Raw genomic sequence first — 16,893 nt, forward strand, 5'->3', positions numbered from 1 at the left:
CTCCTGAGGTCATAAGCCCAGGAGGCAGGGACTGAAGGGTCTGGAGGGGCGCTCCTGGGACCTCTTAGTCAACTTGGCTGCTTTGATTTGAGTTCCCATCCATTACCTGCCCAGGATGATCTTTGATCTGCCTGGCCACCTCAGGAAACACCACTGTTAAACCTCTGACTTACAGAAGAGACGAAAGGTCACAAGCACAGTTCTGTGATGGCTGGATGACTGGATGCAAGTCTACTCTCTGCCCAGGGCACTCTAGGGCCCTTCCCCAGCCTCCGAAGTAAAGCCTTGGCTTGCACCCCTGCAAAGCCCCCAGGCCTGTTCCCCTGGCCCCCTGCCGCCCAGGCAGCCACCCCTTCCCGCTCCCTCCGTGGAGTTCAGTGCCTGGAGCGGGGCAGTGGGCGGTCTGAGGCCCCGTGGGGCTGGTACCCAGTGTCCAGACTCTGACACAGACCTTCTATGGGCACATTACAGCTCTGGCCAGGCCAGGACTTTGCTTCTGCTGATGGCTAAGACGCTGGGCTCAGGGCCAGGAGAGCGTGAGGAGCCCAGATGGGCAGGGGACGGTGAGTGGGTGGAGGGGGACCCTGCCTGGGGCTCTGCAGAGAGCTGTAGGCATAAAGGACCAGGCTGGATGTGGGTGCCAACGAGACCCAGGAGACGCGGCCGCCTCAAGAAGCGGGGTGGACTCGGCCGCCAGGGGCCCTGGGCCCAGCATTGAGGTTGCCCTGCAACCTCGAGCTGCCGCTGGCTCTCGGAGGCCTCGGCTCCTCTGTCAAATGGCCAGGAGACTCCAGGGTCTTTCCAGCTGGGCCAGGAGACATTGACCGTCTGCAGGGCAACACCGTTCCATCATCACACCTGCTGTCCTGAAGCGCCACGCCCCGACCCCAGTCCGCTGCCGGCAGCCTGTCCATTACCCCCCTCCCTGAGCAGCACTGACGTAGGCTCCTCAGATGCTCCCAGCCCCCCCTGGGCCAGATCAGAGCATTGACAGAGCTGGGCTGGCCCTTTAATTAAGCTTCCTTTAATTAAAAACCTGGGGTTCGTTATTAGACTTGGTAATTGATTTAATTTTCTGTGGAATCCAAGTGCCAAACTCCTCCATCCTGTGCACTCCCGAATTCCGGGGAGGGGGGTGGGTTGGAATTGGATGGACGAAAAGGAAAAGCGTCCTGGAGAGCTGACCCCTCCCTCCCCCCTCCCCCCACCCTCTTTCCTCCGCAACACGCAACTTAGGTTTTGTCGGTGGAAGCTTCCCATCCAAGCTGGGGGCTCCTCTCAATCAGGCAGTTTTCCTAACGGGAAAGACAGGCAGCCCCCGCTTCCCGCACCCACTGCCCTGCTGGGTTTCTAGAGACTACAGCACCCAGGCCTACAGGGACCCTGGCCTCCGCATGCCCGGCCTGGGGGGTGGGTGGGTGTCTCCGCCAGAGGTCCCGGAAGACAACGACACGTGCTCTGACTCGGAGGGGCCTTGAGTTGGGTGGAGCGGCTGCCCCAGGCTTTCTCCCAGTGCAAGAGAGAGGAGTGGGCCTGCCCTGCGGGGACCCCACCACGGTGAGCACCCCCCAGAGGGCAGAGTGCCAGCTGATGGCGGCTCTGGGGCTTGATGGCCAAGGGGAGCAGGGGAGGCAAGATAACCAGTCGTGTTTGCAGCAAAAAACCCTCCATTCATGGTCTGAGAGAAGACAGGAGTGGTGGGCCCCAAGCTCACCTGTGAGGTTAGACGCCTGGACCGTCCCGGGCAGGGCGTGGGGCTGCCGTCTCTCATTTCTAAACACCTCAAGTTCCGGTCACCCTCCTGTCTGATTCGCAGTGGTTCTCCTGGCAGTGAGAACAGCTGTAAAGGGAAATGCTCCCCCCTAATCAGGATGAATCCTGAAACTACCTTTTAAAAACAGAGGTTGGAGGGCTTCCCTGATGGTCCAGTGGTTGAGAACCTGCCTGCCAATGCAGGGGACAAGGGTTCAATCCCTGGTCTGGGAAGATTCCGCATGCTGCAAAGCAGCTAAGCCCGAGCCCTGCAACTACTGAGCCTGCGCTCTGGAACCCACGTGCTGCAACGGCCGGAGCCCGCATGCCTAGAACCTGTCTCCACAGAAGCAGAAGCCTCCGCGATGTGAGGCCCCTGCGCCCCCACCAGAGAGTGGCCCCAGCTCCCACAGCTGGAGAAAGGTCCTGTGCAGCAAGACCCAGCACAGTCAAAAAAAAAAATAGAGGTCGGGCTTGGACAATTCTGGGGGTTCCTGCAACACTAGAGCGCGGATGGAGCATTTGCCCAGCAGTTCCTCTCTCGGGCCCACACCTGAGAGAGCTGCAAACACATGTCCACGCTGGAGCTTGCACACGAGTGACCTCAGCGGCTTTATGTCCAAAGGTCAGAGCAGAAACAACCCAGATGTCCATTGTGTGATGAGCGGATACAAACAGAATGGCGTCCATCCACTGGGGGGACATTACTGGGTGATGAAATGGGATGAGGCCCCGACCCCTACAACGCAGATGGACCTCGGAAACGTGATGCTGACCGAGAGGAGCCAGACACGAAAGGCCGCGTGTTGTGGGATCCCAATCGCGTGAAATGTGGGCCAGTGATTGCCAGGGGCTGGGAGGGATGGGGTACTGGGGTGAGAGCTAACAGGTGCGAGACTTCTTTCCTTCTTTCGTTTTTCACACTGTCGTACAGTACAATGACGTAAGATCCGCCTCCTCAGCCTCCTCCGAGCGCACAGCTCAGGGTTCTCAGGCAAGCACGCGCTGTGGTGCAGCCATCTCCACGTTGTCTCAGGTCTCGCATCTCCCCAGACGGGAGCCCTGTCCGCAGGAGTCACTCGCTCCCCTCCCCTCCCGCCGCCCACCCCGCCCTCCACTCCCGTCTCCTTCCTCTCTCCCTGGGTTTGACTCCTCTAGGCCCTCACAGGGGTGGGTCCCGCAGGACTGATCTTTTCGCTTGGGCCTTTTCACACAGCACAACGCCTGCCAGGCCGTCCTCGTTGGAGCCCGCGCAAGGCCTGCCGGGCCCGTCCTCATTGGAGCCCGCGCCAGGGTTTCTTTTCAAGATGATTCAACGCGTTCAATAATTGACTTTGCTGATGGTGGCACGGGCTTCCCGTTGGGGTGAGTGGTGAAGAATCCACCTGCCGTTGCAGAGACGCAAGAGACGACAGTTGGATCCCTGGGTTGGGAAGATCCCCTGGAGGAGGGCACGGCCACCCCCTCCAGTCTTCTTGCCTGGAGAATCCCCATGGACGGAGGAGCCTGGCAGGCTACAGTCCATGGGGTCGCAAAGAGCCGGACACGACTGAAGCAACTTAGCACGTAACACTATGGTTGCTCACTTTGGTGAATATACTAAAAACCATTGACCTGTGCGCTCCAGCTGGGCGAATTGTACAGCATGTGAGTTATGAGTAGAGGCTGGGTCCAGGCCACCTGCCCACCTTCCCTCCTGTCCTGCAAGCCGCTAAGCTTTAGACCCCAGAGTCTGTGGGCTTTGTAGCCACTTCCTATGGACAGAGGCACACATGTGGCTCCTGGGTGAGACGCTTCTGAAACTCTCGGGCTGAGGGACTCAGCCAGCTTTCCTCCCTGCTGGGACCTGTGCTCCCTTCCCCCATCCCGCTCCTGGCACAGCTCATCAGCCATCCTTGGCCCCACCCACCCCACATGGCGTCTGAGAACATCAGTCCCTGCCCTGCAGCGTGGGGGAGCATCCGTGTGGTCATCTCTGTTCTCTGAAGCTTAGTCCTGCCCTCACTGGCTCCGGTCAAATGCACAGTGCCCACCTCGAGGCATTCAGCCAAGTTGGTGCCCTCCTCCCAGGGGTGTGGAGGCAGGCGCCCGAGTGGATAAAGCCCTGGAGGGTGGTGCCCAGTGAACGGCAGGTCAGACCAGCACAGGGCGGGGCCATGTCCCGGCTGGGTCCTCCTCAGGGACCCAGGCAGTGGGCAGCCTGTGTGGTTGGCACCATCTGCAAAGCTCAGTGCTTCCTAGGAGCTGAGTCACGCACTCACATTCCCCAGCTTCTGAATTTTTGGTGAGCAGAGGGCTTGAGGACACCCGGCCAAGAAACCCACCCCATCCCGCCAACCCCATGGGTTTCCTTTGAGGTCGGGGAAGATCCCCCAGGGTGTGCGCCGTCCACCCATGTGCCCAGGGCCCTTCCCCCAACTCAAATCCTGGCTGCAATTTATTCTGCCTCTTTTACATTGTCGTATAGACGGGCTGTGCTGCATCCTACAGGTATTGATTTTGTTCTATTTTACTGGTTTTAACTTAATGACTAGAAACTCCAAACAAATAAAATTTGCTTTAAAATCTCAGGGAGATCAATGAGGGAGGGCAGAATCACTATTCTATGAGCCGAAGGGACAGACCCTGGGCCTCCCAGCATCATCGCTCATGGCCAGAGGCTCCCTGGGGAGGGAGTCCTGGGGAGAAGGCAGGACGTTTGTGCGTGCCTGGGGAAGCCCGCTCCCCCCATAAAGCCAGACCCCCACCTCTCTGGGCGGTGAGGCCGTTTGAAAGCCTATATCCAGGTTGTAAAACTGGAAAAAAAAAAACCTAAACTTGTTATTCATGTTTCCACGAGTCCCAGGCGGCCTCCACCCCCAGTGACCTTGGAGGCTGGCCAAGGACCAAGTTGGCCCAGGCCAGGCCAGGCCACAGATGCCTGCAGAGGAGAGGGCCCCTTCTGAGTCTGGTTCGCTGGGGCAGCTGCCGGGCCGGGTCTGGGGAGAGGCTGCCGGCCGGCCACCGAGGAAGAGGGGCCCTGGTGATGTCTCTCTCGGGGCCAAGCAGCGTGGGAACCCTTGTTTGCCTCTGCTGGGCACCACCACCCGGCACCCCGGCCCTAGCGTGTGGACACAGACGTGGAGAAGTGAAAGGGGAAGGGTTAGTCACCCAGGTGTGTCTGACTCTGTGTGACCCCATGGACTACAGCCCACCAGGCTCCTCTGTCCATGGGATTCTCCAGGCAAGAATATTGGAGTGGGTTGCCATGCCCTCCTCCAGGGGGTCTTCCTGACCCAGGGATCGAACCCAGATCTCCGGTGTTGCAAGCAGATGCTTTACCATCTGAGCCACCAAGAGGTGGGAGCCTTCCTGAAAACTCCAGGGTCACCCTTGCTAATGGGCCAGGCAAGAGGGGGTGGTGGTCCTGCAGCTCAGGGTCTGGCCCCTGCCACTGCTCCCTCCCCTGGACTGGAGACAGCCAGGCTGCCTTTCAGACCCCAGGGTCTCCAGCCATCTTGGAAAGGGGAAGCTGGAGGGGGCTGCTGGACAGGGAGTCCTGGCTCCGCCCCCACAGGTGAGGCTGGGAGCGAGGCCCCCACCCGCCTCCAGTCCTGTGGGCATGCCCTTCTGCAGTTCTGTGTCCTCTTTCAGGTGTGCAGGGAGCCCAGCCAGAGGGGTGGACCCAGGGGCAGGAGAGGAGACGGACCCTGGCAGGAAGTGGCCCCACCTCCCCTCTGCCCCAACCCTGCCGGAGGGGGACTGGCAGGATCCCCTTCTGCCCTGAGGTCTCCCAGCCAGGCCTGTTCCACGTCTGGGGCCCAGGGGGGCACCTCCTCGTCCCTCCCCACCAGAGATCTGGGTCAAGGCCTGAGGGGCTTTCTTGGGACGGGCTCCCACCCCCACCGCACATGCGCATCACTTGGAAAGATTGTGGCCCAGCTGGGACCAGTTAGCGGGAAATCAGAGTCCCTGAGCCAGGTGAGGCTGGTGGACTGTGTGGAGCCAGGTGGGACCCCCTCTCCCCCAGGGTGGCTCACCCCAACCTCTCCACGGGTGCAGAGCTAGGGGCTCATCTACTCTTTGCCCACCAACCCTAGCCCATCCTCTGATTGCCCCGTTGGGGTGGGTGATGATGAGCTCAAACAAAAATGCCAGTTTCTGTCTGGGGACCCGGAGCCTTTATCTGAGTGGACACTCTTTCTCAGGCCTTGGCGGTGGTGCCCTCCCTGACAGAAGCCCACCCCGCCCCTTCTAGGTGGTGGGCAGTTCCCAGATGCCCCTGGGTCACAGGTCCCATCTGGGGTGGTCTCACAGTGGGGCGCTGCTCCCCACCCAGACCCACGGTCTGCGGACCTCTGCTCTGAGGAAGGGGACGCGGGGCCACGTGCACGCAGAGTGCCCACCCTGGGAAACCTGGAAAGCTTACCCTGCCCCCCCAGACCTCTTGCCACAAGCCCTGTCGTGGGGTTGCAGAACTACAGTCCAGATGCCTCTTCATGAGCAGGCGCATTTGGCCAGCCTGGCTGGGCACTCCGACCCCAGTCCTGACATTACACATGGACAAGGGTAGGCAAGTGGCCTCAGCTCCCAGACCAGACACTCCTCTGCCAAACAGGCCGGGCCTCCAGCAATCTCAACCAGGTGGCACCTGAAAGCCCCTCCTGGGGCACACACGGTCAGAGAGCCTTAGAAATGACCAGGGGAAACAGAGGGGTTTTGCGTGTTTCCCTCTGTCAGCGGCTTTGGGGGACCATGGCCCCATCACACACGTGGGGACACGGACCTGCGGGGCTATGTGGTCAGGCCTGGTGGCCACCTGGGGACCCCCATCCTGAAGCACACCTGGGGGGCTTCAGTCAGTTCCTGGGGGAGGGGGCAGCTTCCTTGGGAAGCCTGGCCAGCTTGGTCCCCTTGCTCGGATAGCCCTGCCACCCAGGGTCAAGGTCGGCAGAAACATTGACTGGAGATGTCCCCTGAAGTCCAGTAACTTAGGGACAATTAAGGGACGTTTCCGTAATGAGGAAATCATTGACTTGAGTGGAGTGGGGAGGTGGGTGCTCGCTGGGGGCCAGCGGGTGGGGCCGCTGCTGCTGGAGGGCAAGTCCTGCCGGGCCCAGGGTCAGAGGTGCCCCCTGGGTGGGGCTGGGCCTGGAGTGGTGGGGAATACGGAGGTGCCAGCCGAGGCTCCCGCTTGGGGTTGGCCTGTTTTTCCTGACCGCTCATTCCTGGTCCCTGGGCTGAGGATGCAAACGGGCTCCCCCAGCCCCTCCAGTTCTTCCTTCTCCCCAAACAAGGGGTGTGTCTGATTCTGGGGGGTGCGCTTCCGTCTCTTCTCCACAGACATCACTCCCAGACCTAGGACCTGAGTCCAGGAAGTTCTGGAGCTGCCCCTTTACCTCAGTCTCAGCCCACAGGTGCACCCCTGCCCGTGGGCTCTGGGCAGAGCTCAAGGGGGATTTGCACCAGTTCTGGAGGAAGGCGGCTCTGAGCTCCACAGAGGTCCGGACGCGGAGACCGGCCCTGTGGGCCAGCCGTCTGGGCTGCCTGGAGCCCACGTGACCTGGTGGGGGCCTGCAGTGGCGGCGTAAGAATGAGGACTCGGGCAGCTGGGCACCGTGGGCACCGGGATGGAGCCGGGTTGTTGCTGCTGTCCAGTTGCTCAGTTGTGTCTGACTCTGCGACCCCATGGACTGCAGCACGCCAGGCCTCCCTGTCCATCACCAATGCCCGTAGTTTGCTCAGACTCACATCCATTGAGTGAGTGATGCCATCCAACCATCTCATCCTCTGTTGTCCCCTTCTCCTGCCTTCAATCTTTCCTAGAATCAGGGTCTTTTCATGAGTTGGCTCTTTGCAGCAGGTGGCCAAAGTATTGGAGCTTCAGCTTCAGCATCAGTCCTGCGAATGAACATTCAGGGTTAATTTCCTTTAGGATGGACTAGTTTGATCTCCCTGCTGTCCCAGGGACTCTCGAGGGTCTTCTTCCCTTGGAGCCGGGCAGCACTGAGCAAATTCTTCCCCACCCCAGGCCTCAGTCTTCTCAGCTGTAAAATGGGCTGATGATGCCAACTCATGAGGAGTAAATGAAGGGAAATGAGAGGAAAGGGCTCAGGTGCCAGCTTGTTCTGTCCCGAGAGCAGCCACTTCAGGGGGAAGGGATTCTCAGTGCGCCCCCACGCTGGACTCTGATGGGTCTGAGAGAGAGAGAGAGAGAGAGAGAGAGAGAGTGAAGCCCTCCCTGGGGACCAGAGGGCTGCAACCCCACTCCCAGGTCCCAGAGGTCTGGCTGCCTCTGTGGCCCCTGCAAGAGCCCTGCAGTCACCAGGCCCCCCAGCCCTCACCCACCCAGGGCTGCATCCAAGCCACCCACCCACTCCTGTGGTCCCCTCCGCAGGAAAGAGGCTGCCCGGTGGGTCTGCCAGGACCGCTTCCCAGGCAGGACTGCTGGTCCCCTCTCCCAGCTCCAGGCTGGGATCAGGAAGAACCTTCCCCTTGAGCTGGAAGAAGTCCCTGCCGCCCCTGGAGCCAGCCGAGGTGGCAGGTCGCCTTCAGGAGGAACTGTGCACGTGTCTGTGGTACATGTACGTGTGCCTCGGGGTAAGTGCACTCATGTGTGCAAGCAAGGTCATGCACGCACAACCTGCAGTGTGCTCACGGGACGGGTGTGCCCATGTGTGCAAGTGTGCATGTGTGTGTTGTGTGCAGTGCGTGAGCGTACATGGGGTATGTCTGCGTGTGTGCGTGTATGACTGTGCGTGTGTGTGTGAGACACTGGAGTGTGTGTGTGGGGAGGGTGAGAGTGTGGGCACCGCTAGCACCTGTCTGAGCTCAGGCACCCAGCAGCCCCCTTCGCTGAGGGACTCCCCTGCTCCAGGGAGCCCCACGTGGCACAGGGGCTGTCCCCGTCGTGGGGACGAGGTGGGGGCAGCGAGGGGGCACAGCTCAGGGCCTGCCCCCACCCGGCTGGCACCCCCTCCCTCTGCAAAGTCAGTTGAACCTGACCCGGTGGCCACCGGAGTGAAAAGTCCTCCACCTGCCAGATGCTCTCCAGGTCAATTGTTAATGCTGCGCATCAATTATTGAAGGGGAGGGCTCCCTCTTTTCTTAAAAAAGCAGCAGCAGCAGAGAGCGGGCTCAGGTTACCCCAGCCCACGCAGGAAGGGCGGTCCTGGGAGGAGCTGAGCCCTGGGCTGCCATGTGCGGGGGGCAACGTCCCAGGAATAGCTGCTCAGGCCCCGGGCAGGGCGGGGAGGGTTTCCTGGGCTCCTGAGTGAGCCCCTGCACAAGGTCTGTCCAAGGGGGACCCTAGCAAGAAATAGGGGGCAGGGGTCCTGGCGGTGGTCACTCTACAGTTGACCCCTTCTCTCCCTCCGCTCTGCTTGGCCGTGCTCCCCTGGGACCGAGTGTCTAGTGGGGATGCAATCAGGGCGGCTTTGTGGTCCTGGAGGCAGGGTCCTCTGCAGCCTGGGGGTCCTGGGATCGTGTGGCCAGGTCAAGGTCCTGCTGGAATCGGCCAGCCGCAGATGGGGGACATGCAGAGTAAGCACGCCCCCACCCAATCCTCTGTCCAGGCCGAGAGTTCCTTGAAGTGATCAGACCAGAGCTTCAGGCCAGGAAGGCCGGTTGGGGGGTCAGCCCCTGCCCCGTATCCTCCCTGGAGAGGGACGCAGTGAGCTGGCCCGTCCCCTAGTGGCTCTTGGCAGGGCAGGGATGAAGAGCCCCGAAGCCCAGACTTCCAGGGGAGCCCGCACAGGCTTCGGGACAGCTCGGTGGCCGCAGCCGCCCGCCCCTTGGAGATGCTGTGTGGCCCACGTCAGGGGTTAGGGGTTCTGGGTGCCACAGACCGACGTCTGAGATCTCATTTTGGAGTCAGACGTGAGAGGTTGGAACCACGTCTCCAGTTTCATTGAGCGACAAGGCACAGCCTGGGAGGCAGAGGGGACGTCCTCAGAGCTGCAGCAGCTGCCCAGGTTCAGGCCCGGTCTCCAGGACTCCGGCCCCGAGCTGAGCTGGCCGCTGGGCCTCCAGGGGCCATGGATGGCCGTGCCTGGGGGCGGCCCTTACTCGGTGGTCATCCTCACGCCTCGCCAGCCTCACGTGGCAGGTGCTGCCCTGGGTCCATTTCATAGACAAGGAAAGTGAGGCCTGAGGGCTGGGGTGTGGTCACCCAATCAAGGCCACCAGCAGGGGAGGGGTGGGGCTGGGGTCTGAGCCCACCACTGTGCCCCCCGGAGCAGCATAGCCCCCACACCCGAGAGACCCCCGGCCCTGCTCCCTGCCCACGGTCACCACGGCATAAACAGGGCAAAGGACAGTCATCCTGCTCCTCGCGTGTCCGATGTCAAGACATCCGATCAGGCTGGTCGGGCCTCCTCTGCGCGCATTTGCTGGGCCTCTCCAAGGTGCCTGAATTATGCACGAGGCCCAGCCTGCAAGTGGCAGATGGGGCGCCCACGGTAACCAGAGCCAGGGGGGCGGGGGCAGGAAGGGGGAGCGGTTGTCGGAGGGCGGGGGAGGCATGCAGGCTGCGCCTGGCCCCCGGGAACTCGCAGTGAGGGACAGAGCCAGCGGTCTGTGCCCAGGCACTGCGTCTTTGAGCCCCTCTCTCTGCGTGGATCTGGAGGGTGGGGGCCTGGTCCTCATGGAGCTCTGATGGGGAAGCGGGTGGGAGGCCAGGGGTCTCAGGCCCGAGTTGGGCAGCCAGGGCTGGGCTGCAGCAGGGGAGGACACAGCCCTGAGGACCTGGGGCCAGGGGCTCGCACTCAGCTGTCCTAGAGCCTGGCAAGGCCTGCCTTTCGTTGAAACCCCAAACATGGAAGTCCGTCTGGTTACAGGAGTGGAGGCGCTGCCCAGGGGAGGGAGAGGGGAGGTGGGCGTGCTGGAGGGGTGGTCCCCGAGGACAGCGGGGGCACCCTCGTCCCCAGGGTCTGAGGCCAGAGCCCGTGGCGGGGGCTCGGGGCAGAGGCGAGGGAGACTCCTGGGTCGTAGAGCTCAGATCTTCCCCCGGATGCCGGTCCGTCCACGTCCCAAGGTGGGCCTTCAGGCTCTCAGGTCTGTTGAAATGACAGCCCCTGAGAGGAATCGCCAGGTGTCTGTCAGCCTCACTCCGCCCCCTCCGCCCCGCCCCCGGCCCCAGGACCCGCCCTCTCACTCACCACACCCACACCCTCCGGGTAGACTTCCAGACCTCCGTGTGCCCCCGGATCGCCCACCACTCCAGCCTCTGGGCCGGCGAGCCCTCCCCGAATGCCCCTAGTCCCCTGGGTAGGGTGGACCGTGCGAGCGTCTCTCCAAACAATGATTTATCTCAGAATTAAGTGTATTACACCGAGAACTTGCCAGTTCTGTCCCGCCGACGTGCATAGGAAATCTGGCTAATTAAATATATTATGCAGTGTAGCCTTGATTGTTGGGAATGAATCAGGTTAATTGCGGTGAGAATCACGCTTCATAATTAACATTACAGCCCTAAATCAAAGACGGGGCACCTTCCTGCTCCCCACCCTGGCATGGGAGGCACAGAGGGGCTCCTGGGAGACCCAGGACGCCTGGCACTCTGCTCCTGGTCTCCCCGCGTGGACCCTTTGGGGGAAATGGGGCCTCAGGCAGCAAGATGCCTTAGTCCACCCCCTGGGCTGGCGAGCCGGGCCTTGGGCCCAGTTCAGCCCTTACTAGAGGGGATGGCCTATGAAATGAGGTGGGGGTGGGGCGAGCCCAGGGGGCCAGTGGGAGGGTCTGGGAAACAGGACAGCTTCTATGACAGTGTCTCCTGGGGCTCCATCCAGGAAGCCCAGCTCTGCTCTCAGCAAAGTCCTGGCTTCACAGAGCTGATATCCAATGGGGGAGACAGACAAGCAAAACACTCTTGGGAGAGTCCAGGGTGTCGTGATGGAGGCCAAGCAGCTGGTCCTGTCGCCACCTGGGAAGTGGCCTGTGAGCTGATTCCTGAGTGGCGGGAAGGAATGCATCACACGAGGCCCTGGGGGAGGGAAGTGGCAGGTGCGAAGGCCCTGAGGTAGAGACAGGAGGCACCAGGGTGGCCAGAGCGGCTGGGCTGAGAGGCTGGCTGCGCTGGGCCCTGTGGGGTGGGCCGCCATCATCCTGCCCCCTGCCGCAGCCCCAGCGAGCACAGGCTCACCGCATCTCCACCCTCTGCCCCTCGTCTCGGAGCCTTGTCGCTGTGGCCCCCCGGGTGGCTCTGGGCCTGCGCAGTCCAGCCTCCCAGGGTGGCCTGAGTAGGGACAGGATACCCACAGTGGCTCAGGAAAGGCTGGCCATGTCCTCAGAAGCCACCCTTATCCCCGGCCTGCAGAAGCAGCTGCCTCCTGGCTGGTGGGCCATGCAGGGAGGCGTGAGGTCATGACCCCAGATGAGCCCCTGGGGCCTGCTCTGGCTTGGGACCAATGGCCACCGGGTCCTGAGCTATCTCTGCCCTGAGCCCTGGGTGGCTGGCGGGGCCCCTGGGCAGAGGCTTAGGCCACAAGTGCCCCCACCCCGGTTTCCCAGCCTGAAATCCCACCTCAGAGCCGTCCTGGTGGGTCCTGAAGCCCCCCACCCACCCTCCCTGGAGGCCTTTCTTGGGGAAGCCACATTCTGATCAGCCCAGGGTGGGGTAGAGGCTCAGGCAGGAGCCCTGGGCGTCCATGGAATGACATGGGCGCGTGGGTGAGAAAGGACGGTCGGGGCGGGCACTGGGCCCCCAGAACTCCCCTACCCCATTCCAGCATCATCCTGGAGTCTAGGGCCTGAATTCCTATCACATTCATCAGCTAGTCTAGTCGGGGCCACAGGCCACAGGAGGGGACCCTTGAGGGGCCTGCATTCCCATGCTAGGGCAGGGGTGCTGGTGGGATTGACCCAGCGGGGGGCCCTGCAGCAGGCACCCCCCCGACCTTGCACCCTCCAGAAGTTCTCAAGGTCAGGACCATCTGCTGACAACCACGCTCCCCTCTCGCCCTTGGCGGAGGGCTGGGGTCAGGGGCCAGGCAGGCCTCCGAGAGCCATGTCCGGACGAATATCCGCGCCGCTGAAGGGCAGGGCGCGTGGGGCGGCCCGGCAGCTCCCGGTTCTACTTTAATTTCATTTCCCTGATGAAACAGCAGGATCAATCTGCTGGCCATTTAGCAAGGTGTCCCCATTTGCATACTTAAAAGATGCTGCGGGCGGGGAGGGGCCGGAAAACGTGCCTGGGCTGATTGAAGCCAGGCTCGCCTAGGCTAAAGGGAATTTAATTTCCAAGAGCGCACTCGGAATAGATTGCGGCACGCAGGATGCCTGCGCCAGGAGCCACGGAGACAGTGTCTAAGGGAGGTGACGAGCCTGGGCCCCGCGTCACTTCCCTTCAGCGTCTCTGTCCTGCTCTGGGTTTTAGCAGGAGTTATTATTGATTTTTTTTTTTAACACTGGAGGTTTCCCAGCCTTCCAGAGAAAGGGGAATTTAGTCCCTGTGAACGTGACAGATGGATCATCCCCTGACTTCCCCGTTTCCCCAAGAACCTGGAGTGCAAGAGTCCCCCGCGTCCAACATACAGCGCATCCCTCACCCTGGGGGCCGTGGAGGAGCCTCCCTTCTGGGAGGTCAGGACCGAAGGGACCCTGAGAGGTCGGGACAGATGGGACCCTGCCTTCTGGGCTGCTCTCAGCCTCCTGGTCCATCCTCCATGGGGCCAAAGCCATACTAGACCCGTGGCCTCAGGGCCCGGCACGTCTGGATTAGAGGGGCAGGGGCTCCCCTGGGGCTTCCCAGGTGGCACTCATGGTAAAGAACCGCCTGCCAACACAGGAGACGTAAGAGACACAGGTGTGATCCTGAGGTCGGAAAGATTTCCTGAAGAAGGGAACAGCTACGCACTTTAGTATTCTTGCCTGGAGAATTCCGTGGACAGAGGAGCCTGGGGGGTTACGGTCCGTGGGGTCACAAAGAGTTGGACACCACGGAGACAGCTGAAACCAGCACCACCAGGCTCCCCCGGGGGTCAGGGCAGCTGTCCTCAGCCAGGCCCCCGTCTCGGGTGGGGCAGTGGGCTGTCCCCGGAGCTGACTCAGCAGGGGGCCCTGACCACGTGAGGCCCTGAGAGAGGACTGGGGGGTAAGGACTGCCCGGGGGCATCCGGACCTACTCTCTGGACACCCGGGTCACTCTCGGAGCCCCATGGACTCAGCTCCACTGTCCTTCAACTGTGAGGGGACCCTGCCTAGCTCTGCTCATGACAGGAGGCAGCGCCTTCCTCCCCCCGGTATCGGGGCTCCACCTGGGGCTGGAGGCTTGGCTCAAGGCCCTGTATGCCCCAGGGGTGGGCTGCAGGCTCCGATGGAGCTGCAGGCCCGGACTGTCATGAGGCCCACTGCCCCCTCTTTGAAGGGCCACTTGGTAGGTGGCAGACCGTTGCCCTGAGACTCTGCAGGGAAGGGCCCTCCAAGGCTCTGTCTCCAGCCAGTCTTGAGGCTCTGAACAGGTCGTCCCATGCATGAACTGGGGGCAACATCAGCACCCCCCTCGTGGCTGCCGCCGTCACATGCGCTCCGTGCTGTGCAGAGCTGAGTCACTCAGTCCTGTCTGACTTTTGACGAACCCACAGTCTGTAGCCCGCTAGGCTCCTCTGTCTGTGGGATTCTTATGGTCAAGGTCAGAGAGCAGAGTGAGGGAAGACTGGGTTGGCACTTCTGGTTCTGATCCTAGCGTGGTCTCATCCCCACACGTCCCAGAGACGGAGCCCCCCTCCTCCCGGGCACAGTGGAATCTGCTCTGGGGCCAGTCTCAGAAGCTGGGGATGCCGTCTCCCCAGGACTGGGCTGGGGACAAGGAGGGAGCAGGCCAGCCCCTCCCCGCTGCCTCTCACCTCCTGTGGACCTGCAGGGTGGGGCTGGGAGAGCTGATCGTGCCCCCCAGACCCCCCCAGGGTCAGCTGGGGACCCAGAGGGAAGAATAGGGACTTCTGTGGGTCCAGGTTGCTCCTGGAGAGAGGGCTGGGCAGCAGCCAGACTGGGCCACATTTCAGGCCCCGAGGGTCTCTCCTGATCTCCATCCCTGGACCCTTGAGCCAGCCAATGCCAAGGCCAGGGCTGTGGGCCCCAGAAGGGGCTGAGTGGGTGGCTATGACGGGGTGGACAGCACCCGCTGGGCAGCCTCTGCTCGGATGCCCCCAGCACGTGATCTTCTTTGTGCCCAGAAGCTCCAGAGTAAATAGAGTAAACACTGGGCCTCCCCCGCCTGGAGTACCAGAAAACCATGTATTTATTTATTTATTAACGGCCTGACTGTATGGTTTGCAGGATCTTAGTTTCCTGACCGGGGATCGAACCTGTGCCCCCTGCAAACGAAGTGCAGAGTCTCAACCACTGGACTGCCAGGGAAGTCCCAGAAAACAGGTTAAAACGGCACGTAGGAGGGTTTTCACCACCACAGGGAACACCTTATGCTAAATATTTAACCTCCAGGAGGAAAGGCAGGGGAGTGCTCCGAGTGGTGCTGGCGCGTGAACGTGGGCTCCCCCGCCAGAAAACCGAGGGGGTCCCACACGGGGGCTTTTGTTGTTTTTGTTTTTTGACACTTCTCTGTACCTTCTCAGTTTAGGACGATGAACACATCTGACTTCCATCATGAGGGGAAAAATGGAAGAATAAACCATCAACAAGCTGGCAGTTCCGCCAAGGATTAAACAGAATTAGCGAGGGGCCCAGCAGTGTCCCCCAGCGTGCATGTGCCTGAGGGAAACGACAGCTTCCCTCCACGCAAACGCTCACGAGGACTGTTCAGGCAGCGCTGTTCACAGTGGTCAGGAGGTGGGAACGTCGACAGGTTTCAGATAAACCAAGTGTGGAGCGTCTGCAGGAGGCACAGGATTCCCTTGCGAACGAGATGAAGCGCTGACACGTGCTGAGACACGCGAGAACCTCGGGAGCGTCACGCTCGGGGAGAGGAACCAGACACAAAAGCACACCCACCTGATGGTCCCTGTGCGGATTGCTCAGGACCGGCATCCACGGGGACAGAAAGCAGATCGCACGTTGACAGGGGCGGACGTGGGTGCCGAGGGGCGACAGGAGTAGAGTTCTTTCTCCTTCCTAAAAATAGACTTTATTTTTAAGAGCTGTTTTAGTGGAAAAGTGTTACTCACTCAGCCTTGTCCAACTCTTTGCGGCCCCCTGGACCGTAGCCCACCAGGCTCCTCTGCCCACGAAATTCTCCAGACAAGAATACTGGAGTGGAAAGCCATTTGCTTCTCCAGGGGATCTTCCTGACCCAGGGATCGAACCTGTGTCTCCTGCATTGCAGGCAGATTCTTTACCGTCTGAGCCACCAGGGAAGACTAAGAGCAGTTCTAGGTTCATAGCAATGTTGAGCAGAAGGTCCAGAGATTCCCCAGGTACCCCTTGCCCTGCTGCGCACCGCCTCCCCGCCATCAACATGGCCCACTGGAGCGGGTCCTTTTGTTACAACCGATGAACCTGCATTGACGTGTCACCAGCTCCCAGAGCCCATGGTTTGCATTAGGGCTTGCTGCCCTGCGGGCTGTGGGTTTGGACTAAAGTATAATCGCACGTAGTACCTGCCATTATAGCGACGCCCTGAGCAGTTTCACTCCCTGAGCATCCTCTATGCACCGCCTGCTCATCCCTCCCTCCCTCCAACCCCCAGCAACCCCTGAGCCTTTCACCATCTCCATAGTTTTGCGTTTTCCGGAATTTCACATAGTTTAATTCATACAGTCCGTAGTCTTTCCCCACCTCAGTTTTATTGAGAAGCAATCGACATACAGAGTGTATTAGTCCTAGGTGATGATTTGATACATGTATGTATTGGGAAGGGATGACCACAGTCAGTCTAGTTAATATCCATCACCTCACATCCTTACAACTTTCTTTTTATTGTGATAAGAACTTTTAAGGTCTACTCTCTTGACATAAATGTGCACAATGTTAATGAGTTGCCATGGTGTAGACTACATCCCAGGACTGCTTTGTTTATCCTACAACTGGAAGCTTATACCTTTTGACCAACCTTTTCCTTCCCAAGCCCTGCCTCTGGCAAATGCCAATCTGTTCTCTGTTCTTTTAAGTTTGGTTTTTTTGATTCCACATATAAGTGTGATTATACAGGATTTGTCTTTCTTTAACTTATTTCACTCAGCATAATGCCCTCAAGGTCCATCCATGCCA

The sequence above is a fragment of the Bubalus kerabau genome, chromosome 11 (assembly GCF_029407905.1).
Source record: "Bubalus kerabau isolate K-KA32 ecotype Philippines breed swamp buffalo chromosome 11, PCC_UOA_SB_1v2, whole genome shotgun sequence".
In the NCBI taxonomy this organism is placed as follows: Eukaryota; Metazoa; Chordata; class Mammalia; order Artiodactyla; family Bovidae; genus Bubalus; species Bubalus kerabau.